This window comes from Alnus glutinosa, chromosome 13 (genome assembly GCF_958979055.1).
Source record: "Alnus glutinosa chromosome 13, dhAlnGlut1.1, whole genome shotgun sequence".
Classification (NCBI taxonomy): domain Eukaryota; kingdom Viridiplantae; phylum Streptophyta; class Magnoliopsida; order Fagales; family Betulaceae; genus Alnus; species Alnus glutinosa.
In genome coordinates, this window is record NC_084898.1 from 10,815,610 (window position 1) to 10,825,572 (window position 9,963).

Below are 9,963 nucleotides of genomic sequence, written 5' to 3' on the forward strand. Positions count from 1 at the left end.
TAATCAAGATAGATTGTTCAGATTGACATGTTATAGTCTAGATGGATTTTCCATATCCATATATGACTATGAACAATATTTTATAAATTACAAGGACCTATGACTATGACTTTCTGTGTGATAATTTTGTTACCCACACCTTAGTCAAATACAATGTAACTTAGGAGCCTTACACATATATCATATAAAATATTCAAACATATATGTACATGTAAAGCAATGATATATATGTCCAATATTCAATATTATACAATTATAGAAAAGCAAGATCAATGCAATTAGAGTTTTAGACACCAGTCCCAACATTCTCCCACTTGTCTTAATTCTAATTATACACTTATCTATAATCCTTATTCACAAAATGAAACATCCAATGTTTCACCATAGAATCATGCCACCTCACTAGAATCATGACTTAGTCACCACATCCCAATTTACCTTGTAAATGCCCGTTGGGGGAGCTTGCCATTTAGTCTGGATCCCACCCCTCGTCTCGTTTAGTAACTTTATCGCCTTCAAGTTCACCTTCTTATACTCTTCGAAAGATTCTAGTTCCTCTCTAACAAGATTATTTGGACGATGGAAAACTCCACCATGTATCACTGCATTTCTTCTGAACCATACCTTCCTTGCAATTCCCACAAACAAGGCAAATTCATCCCTTTCGCATCTCCTCCACCTCTTGTATACATTCAGATCCACACTAGGTACTTTTCTGAAATTTCCTGCCTCCCACTCCCAAACATCCATCACTGATGGGTGATATGCAAATTTTAATACTCATAAGCGAACGAATCGTATGTAGCAAAGTGTATGAAAGTGCGAGATCATATCCACAGGGAAATGTGTGTGATGAGTGCCAAATATTGTATATTTGGACCCCTTAATTTTCATTTGTTAAACATTTAGCTTTGTTATTTTTTGATTTCTTGGTTAGTTTTGGTGTTTCAGTGTTTTGTAGGACTTTGAGATAAAATGCAATATTTTTCTGTGGAACTTGCAAAAAAAAGGAGAAGTCGTTAGAGCCATTCAAAGCACAGGTGTTAGGGCTAACATGGCAGTATCTTTGGAGAATCAAGCACCTGAAAGGCACACAAGGGCTCAAGCATCGATGCGATTGATCGATCAAGCTATTTGATCGAGCGCATTGTCGATCTATCGACCAAAATAGTCGATCGAGCGACAATCAAGGCTGAAGTGGCATGCGCGAATTCCAATGCTCTGACGACTGCTAATAATCCTATTAGGGTTTTCTAGGGGTAGAGGTGCCATTTTTGAAAATATGGCATAAACCCTAGCGTTCTTTTCTCCTATTAGGGTTTAGAGGGGTAGGTGTGTCATTTTGTAAAAATTGGGTTTAACCTAATCTTCTACTATAAATACCCTATGCTAGGCACCACTTAGATCATTTTTTCTTCACAGCACTTGTCTTAGCTCTTGTCTTTTCTTTTGTAAGTTGTTACTTCGTTCATATTGCTTTTAATTTAAAGTTATTCAATTTTCCATTCTTCTTTCTTTTCTTTGCATTTTAATTCATCGCTTTAATTTAAAATTATTTAATTTTCTATTCTTCTTCATTCTTTTCAATTTAATTTATTGCTTACTTTTTGTTTATTGTTATATAGTTTCTGTTCTTCCTTTCTTTCTCATTATTTCAACTTATCATTTTATTTTTACTTTTATTAAATTTCTGTTCTTCTTTCTCTTCTTCGCTTTTATCATTTTATATTTTCATTTCAAGAGTTTTTGGTGTTTTTAGCCATGAGAGGCTAAAATCCTCAACTAAGGTTGAGGATGAAACCTCATCAATGATAACACCTATACTCTTGTCATGATATTCATAGATTCAATGTTCTTATCTATATTCATGTTCCATGTCAATTTATTGAATTATATTCTTTAGATTGATAATTTTATTGGAAGTTTGTTGTAAGTCAATCGATGGATACATCGATTGATTTCTTTGAGATTGAGATATCTATTGTGATTTCCAGATACAATAGATAATTTCGACTCTAAAGGGATAATCGTTATGATTTGTTTGAGTTGAATTCTTCAAATATTTTCATGCTTTGTTACTTAAAAATTTGAATATTGAGCTTCTTGAATTGAATTTATGAATAAAATGCAAGAGTAGGGTGTTTGATTTGATTTGATGAATTCTGATACCTTAGTATTTTTCCATTTTGCATTATTTACTCAATTTTTCTTAGTCTTTAAAAGAAATCAAAAATCTTGGCTCTAGGTTTAAAACAAAAGCAATTTAAATAGAAATTGATTTTCTTTTCTTTACACAAACGTCCATGTGGATACGATCTCGCAACTTGCATGTACTATGCTACATACGACTCGTGCGCTTGCGAGTAAAATTTGCACATCAGTGTGCAAACAAAAAAATCAATTCCTATTTAAATGAACCTTATTTTAACCTAGTTCCATGTTTTGGATTTTAAAAAAAAAATAAAATATAAAATATAAAAATAAAGGTAAAGATGAGTAAATAAACAAAGAGAAAAGTACTAAGATTTTGGAATCCACCAAACCAAATCAAACACTACATTCCTGCACTCGATTCAAATGTGTTTGTTATTCAAGTTCTTTAACAATAAATCATGAAATTATTCGATAAATTCAACTCAAAGATAAATCACAACGATTACCCCTTTGAGATCAAATCATCCATTGTATCCGTTTGTTAAACAAATCACAATGGATATCCATTCTCAAATAAATCAATCGATGTATCCATCGGTTGAAAAACATCAAATATCCACAGAACAATAATAAAATTTTCAATCTAAAGGCATTAATCAATAAGCTGAAATAGAACTTGAATATAATCTTATAAATATCGAATTTACAAATATCATGACAAGAATGTAGGTGTTATCAATGATGAGGTTTCATCATCAACCTTAGTTAAGGATTTTAACCTCTCATGACTAAAAACACCAAACGCACTTGTAATGAAAACATAGAAATTGTTAGTTTGTAATTGGCTACATTCTGTTGGACAAAATCACTTCTATATAATGATGCATTTATATAGGGATTCAGCTATTCAGAAGTCTTCTAGAAAATTATGCACAGTCTACAAGTCAGAGAAATCAGATCCCTTGCAGCCATCTGGACGACGTGATATACTGTCCAGACGCTCAACTGTCCAAGCATCATCCGTCCGAACGACGAGAACTTTCCGTCCGGACCTTCCTCTGTGTTGAGAAGCTTGGAACTGCTCCAGCTTGCATCCGTCCGGATGTTTCAGCAGCACGTCCGAACGCCACTTAGTGTTCAATCAGCTATGGGATTTCTTTCCAAAACACAGATATAGGAAGACAGCTGCAATCGTCCTGACGATGTGGATTCCCGTCTGGAATCGTTCATCCATAAGGCAAGTCGCGCATTCAAAATTCAGACTTACGGACACCAGCCTTCACGGTCCGGACGTGCGAGCTACATATATGGAAATTGCGTGCATGAGATCAATCGTCCGGACGACCATTCCTATGGTTTGGACGCCCGAAGCCTTGATGTGGAAATTGCATGGAGCGGAAGTGCAACCGTCCGGACGACAGGGCAACACCGTTCGGACGCGGCTCCAATCTGGAAAGAATTTCAGCAAAATTTTGGAAAGCCGATCGTACAGTTGTCCGTCCGGATGCCTTATGTCTACCGTCCGGACGGCGCCTAGGTTTTTCAAGCCAGACGCTCATTTGAACTTGCAGCCTATAAATAAAGGTCCTAGGCTTGAGAACTGCAAGAATTCTATATTGAATTCCATAGTGCTTAGAGAGTTATATTTTTAGAGTTATTGTGCTGAGTTAGTCTCTCTCAAGCCATTGCCGCTGTGTGTTGTTGCTGCACTGAATTGAAGTATATCTTAGGGGTTGGCCCTAGGGTAAAGGATTTCATTGAAGACCTCTTCAAGTATGAGACTTGGTTGGGAGGCGTTCGTGTTGGGTTACACGTCAGAGTTCAAGGTACGACCACTGTATAAGGGGTATGTGAGTGCTTCTACTTTGTAACTTGCTTTGTCTTCTGAATGGTGGATATCCTGTGTTTGGCTGCCCCGAAGTGGCTTTTCTCTTAATTGAGTTTTTCACTTCGTCAACAAAATATTTGTCTCCTTTAAATTCCGCATTTAATATTTTGTTGCACACCGTTCACACACACAGTTAATTAGAAGTCTATTTATTTTTCAATTGGTATCAGAGAGGGTACACTCCGTTTATAGGATTTATTTCTTGAGTGTGATCCTTATCTTTTGTGACTTCTATTTTTTTGATTATACCTTTTAACATGGATTTCTCTCAGTTATCTGAAGAAAATTGTGATATTGAGCTCTCTAAAGTTTTTGCTAAATTGGATAAAATTGTTTCTCCAAAAGAACTCAAAAAGGTGAAGAAAGAAAAAGAGTCTTTGATTGTTCAGTTATCTAAATCACATGTTTTGATTGACTCTTTGAGATCTGAGAATACCATGCTGTTTGACATTATTGATACTCTTGAGAATAAATTAAAAGAATCTAAAGATCTCTTGAAAAAATTCTCAAGTGATAATTTGAAAAGCATGCTTTGTATTCATTCAGATATTTCTAACAAGCCTGCTTTAATTGTTGATGATATGAGTACTTCTACTTCACATGCTTCTGATTCTGAATTAGATTCTATTGATATTAAGCCTGTAATAGTAGATACAGCTTGCTTATAAAATTCTTGCTTAGATAATCATGTGATGCCAAAGTCCAAGAAATCAAGAACACGAGGTAAGTTTGTTCCTATTTGTCATCATTGTGGGAAGGTTGGTCATATTAGACCAAAGTGTTATCTATTAAAATCCCACAGACCTTGGAAGAAGCAGGAGGATTCCAAAAAGGGCTTTATTGAGAAAACCTCTTCAGATAAATATGTTCCACCCCATAGGAGGCATATATCTCAAAGAGGTAAGGACTTTGTTATTTGTGAAAATGCTAATCGTAAATTTGCAGAGCCCACCAAGAAGCATTTCAGCAAACGAAGTCAGCCTACTTGCTATCAATGTGGTGTCTCTGGACACATCAAGCCACACTGTCCTTAGATCCGACATCAGCAACCTCGGATCAGGAAAACAGAGCAAAAGACTGGTAAGTCTAGCTCAAAACCTTCCAAGCCTCATCATACTTTTCGGCAACAATGGCATTATCCTCAAAGGGATTCTCCCACATGCCATCACTGTGGTAAGTATGGCCACATCAAAGCCGAATGCTTCAAAGTGCAACCTCGCAAACCCAAGAAGAATCAAACCAATGAAGGGCTTGTCAACATGATGAAGAATGTCCTAGTCAGACTGATCAATTGGGACATGGCTCACACCCATGTTTCACAGGTAGAGAAGGTATGGGTAAGGAATGATGGGACCATTTACCCCTTGAAGGGGAGTGGACTCACCTAGTAGGTGAGGTCTCCCATGTCTAGGATTTTGGTTCCTAAATCCTAGTGCATGTCAGGTATGTTTGCATTGCATTGCTTATCATGTCATATCTTATTCATGCCTTGCATTTTGTTTGAGGAATCGTTTATTTTATCCCCCATATTTTCTCTTGTCATCTTGAGAAACTTCTGCAGATATTTTTTTTTGGGATGACAGTTAAAAGCACATCGGGAGGCTGCTTTTCTGTATTGGTATTTCTAAACCTCTCTCCCTGAGGACAGGTTTGATTTTACCTTACATGCTGGGACTAGATGTCATTTCCTTTTCCATAAGCATGTCTTTGTTGTTTTTCTGTTTATTGGCTTTCAACCAAAAAAAAAAATTGGGGGAGAAGATGCAGAATTTTATTTTATTTTTTTTCGTTTGATAGCTTTTTAGATATTGTATATGTTTTTTCCTGATATCTCAGTTCATTGCGCATTAATTGAATATGCTTATATATGATTAAGAGTTTATGTCTGATATCTGCTAAGTTTTCCTGTTGCATCTTAATGATAGATAGTTGCTTTTCTCATACGATGAAATATTGTGTACTATCCAAGGCTCTCCTAAGGTACATCATTTTTCTCTCTAACTTCTTGAGAGATGTTTATGAAAAGATGGTCAAATTGACGAACATGCTAGTTGAACCTAGAGCCTAAAAATTCTAGCATTCTCTCTAGGTTGTAGCACCAACAAGAATCAAGCAATAATTCTTTAGTTTTTTGTGCTATATGCTTATATTCGCTGCTTCTGTGCTGAATTAGCTTTATATCTTGTCCTTCATGGTGCAAGTTAAAATTTTATCTTGTCCTTCATGGTACAAGTAAAACAATTAGGTGTTGCATCTTAAGGGGAGTGTATCAGACGAGGGTGGCTAGGCCCTAATAAGATAAGGTTTGACTTTTGACTGATCTATCATTGATTTTCTCTCTTGTTTAGAAAATCCGATTGCTTTAAGTCATATCAGTGAACTTCATATCTTATTGAGAAAGCTTTCACACACACACACATTGCATGAGTTGAGTAATCTATTTAAAATTTCTATCTGGGAGAAAATTTGTGCTTATTGAATACTTAACTCTCATTTATATCTTTGCATATTTTTGCAATGCTATTTGACTGCCTTATCAGTTGATTATATATGCGTGTTCTAAAGCTAACTTTAGGGAAAAATATTTTTCTGCAAATTTTCCTCAAGTTTCAGATTTTAAGTGTGAAGCATCTGGAAGGACCTATTCTTATATCCGGACGAGCGCAGTCTTGCCGTACGCTATCCAAGCAGTAGCTGTTCGGACGGTTAAGTGACATGTCCGAACGGGATCTCTACAGGTTTAAGACTTGCGCCTCTTTCTTTGCCATACACACATCTCTGCATTTTTATTGATTTACCATGTCATGTTGTGTGTTTTCTTGCGGATTTCTCCCGAGACTTTGGCATTCTCTGCACATTTCTTCTCATTCCATGGTATTTGATGTATCTTCCTTTGTTCTTTTAAGTTTTTGTGCTTTTTAGAATATTGGAATATTTGGTGATTGGAATTTTTTTTGAGATATTGGGCATAAAAATCCTATTATGTCTGTGTGTTGGCTTGATATTGATATATCTGGGTCATTTGGATTGTGATCTTTGCTTTTGTAATACTTGGGCATCCAATTGACAGCTGTCATAATACCACTTTCTTTTTAGGACTAACAGGATCTAATATTTCTTTGTAGTGTTATTTTTGAAAATATTTCTGTTTAAATCTTTTCAAGAATATGCCGTCTAGCAGCTCCCAGCACAATATATGACAGATGGATCCTTTGGAAAACTGACTATTGTTGAAGTCGGATGTTCAAATTTCAAAGGTTTCAGGATTAAGATGAGCCTTTCCCCCAGCTCATGCATAGCCTTCTATAGCATCTTCCTCGAATCTGTATCAGTCAGAGGTTAGGTGGTGAATCTCCTATTTTATCTTGCAGACCAGCTACTTAGTGGACATCAATCTGAGGATAACCAGGTCCAGGCCTTGCAAAATCAAGCGATTGAAGGTTTTCCAGTCAATGGTTCTCGGCTTCCTGAGCTAGAAGCCGAAGTAGTACAAATCCAGCTTTTTATACGGATTTCTCTCCGTTATTTGATTTCAGTGGATCAACAGGATTTGGTACTTGGAGGATTTTTGTTCCTCTCTTTTGAGCCACTTGCAGGCTCTTCTCTATTTTTCTATTGTTTTGGATTTTAGAACGTTTTTGTCTATGGATTTTGTATACTCTGTTTACCCTTGTCCTTCTAAGACATTTAGGGGGAGTAATTTATGTGTGTTCTCATTACTCTGTTTAATCCTTTGTCCCTTTCTGACAAAAAATGGGGAGTAAATTTTTGATTGGACCTGGATTGTATTTTTAACCGGTCAAGTGATTTTTGTCCTAGAATGGCCAAAGGGGGAGTTTGTTAGTTTATAATTGGTTACATTCTGTTGGACAAAATCACTTATATGTAATGATGCATTTATACAGGGATTCAGCTATTCAAAAGTCTTTTAGAAGATTCTGCACAGTCTACAAGTCAGAGAAATCGGATCCCTTGCAACCGTCCGGATGACGTGATATATCGTCTTGACACTCAACTGTCCAAGCATTATCCATCCAGACGATGAGAACTTTCCATCCGGACCTTCCTCTGTGTCGAGAAGTTCGAACAACTCTAGCTTGCATCCGTCTGGACGTTTCAGCAGTACGTCCAAACGCCACTCAGTGTTCGATTAGCTATTGGATTTCTTTCCAAAACACAGATATGGGAAGACAGTTACAACCATCCGGACGATGTGGATTCTCGTCTAGACGTGCTCATCCATAAGGCAAGTCGCGCTTTCAAAATGCAGACATCCGGACACCAGCCTTCATGGTCAAGACGTCCGAGCTACATATATGGAAATTACGTGCATCAGACCAACCGTCCGGACGACCATTCCTATGGTCTGGACGCGCGAAGCCTTGATATGAAAATTACGGGCAGCTGAAGTGCAAATGTCTGAAAGACAGAGCAACACCGTCCAGATGCAGCTCAAATATGGAAAGAATTTCAGCAAAATTTTGGAAAGCCGATCGTAGAATTGTCCGTCCAGACACGTTATGTCTACCGTCTGGACAGTGCCTAGGTTTTTCAATCCAGACGCTCATTTAAACCTGCAGCTTATAAATAGAGATCCATAGGCTTGAGAACTGCAAGAATTCGGTATTGAATTCCATAGTGCTTAGAGAGTTATATTTTTAGAGTTATTGTGCTGAGTTAGTCTCTCTCAAGCCGTTGTCGTTGTGTGCTATTGCTGTGCTGAATTGAAGTCTATCTTAGAGGTTGGCCCTAGGGTAAAGGATTCCATTGAAGACCCCTTCAAGTAGGAGACTTGGTTGGGAAGCGTTCGTGTTTGGTTACACGTCAGAGTTCAAGGTACGACCACTGCATCAGAGGTATGTGAGTACTACTGCTTTGTAACTAGCTTTATCTTCTGAATAGTGGATATCCTGGGTTTGGCTGCCCCGAAGTGGTTTTTCTCTTAATTGAGTTTCCACTCCGTCAACAAAATATTTGTCTCCTTTAAATTCTGCATTTAATATTTTGTTGCACATTGTTCACACACAGTTAATTAAAAGTCTCTTTATTTTTCAAAAATAAAAGAAACTAAGAAAGAAAGAATTAATATAAATTACAAAAGAAAGAAATGAGCTAAAAATATGCTCTGAAAAAAAAAAATGTGAATCCTTAAGTGGTATTTATAGAGCTAGCTAGGGTTTTTACGAATCTAGGTCAGCATAGGTGCGCTCGAGCGCACTCGGGTGTTCATAAGGGCTTCCGAGGCACAATGCATGAGCGTTGCTTGAGCTGAGTGCAGGGGATGCGCTCGAGTGCATTATGCTGTGCTCGATCATATCTTTGAGGGGAAAGATAATCTGCCTGCTTCTCTGCATTTCCACATGAAAAATCATCATTTTTCTCTCAATGATGTGCAAAACACTAAAATACTAAAACTAACAAAAAACATTAGAAAATAACAAAGCTAAAGGTTTAACTAATGCAAATTAAGGGGTCCAAATATAAAATATTTGGCACTCATCAAATACCCCCAAACTTACATTTTGCTAGTCCCTTAGCGAACAAAATGAAAAGCAAAATCAAAGCATGAAACCTAAATCCGCTGTCGTGGGAGAAACGATTGCACTTAGTGTATGCGATAAGCCTTTTAAACCCCTAGGCATACTTAGAGGACGAGTGAAGTCTCGTGAGGGTTTGCCAGAAATGATACCCACAAACATTTTAAAACACTATGTTGTTGACAAACAATGACTTTCACACAAATAGATGGTTCATACATCATGAGCAAGTTTAACAAAATGAATATCACATCATCAGGATATCAAAAATCAATCAACTCATAGCTGAAAAATTGAGACTACACATGCTCAAATAAGTGCAAAGTGAGATTAACATTGACTCATAAGGTTTCAATTTTTCTCAAAGTTTGTGTACCCCAAAAT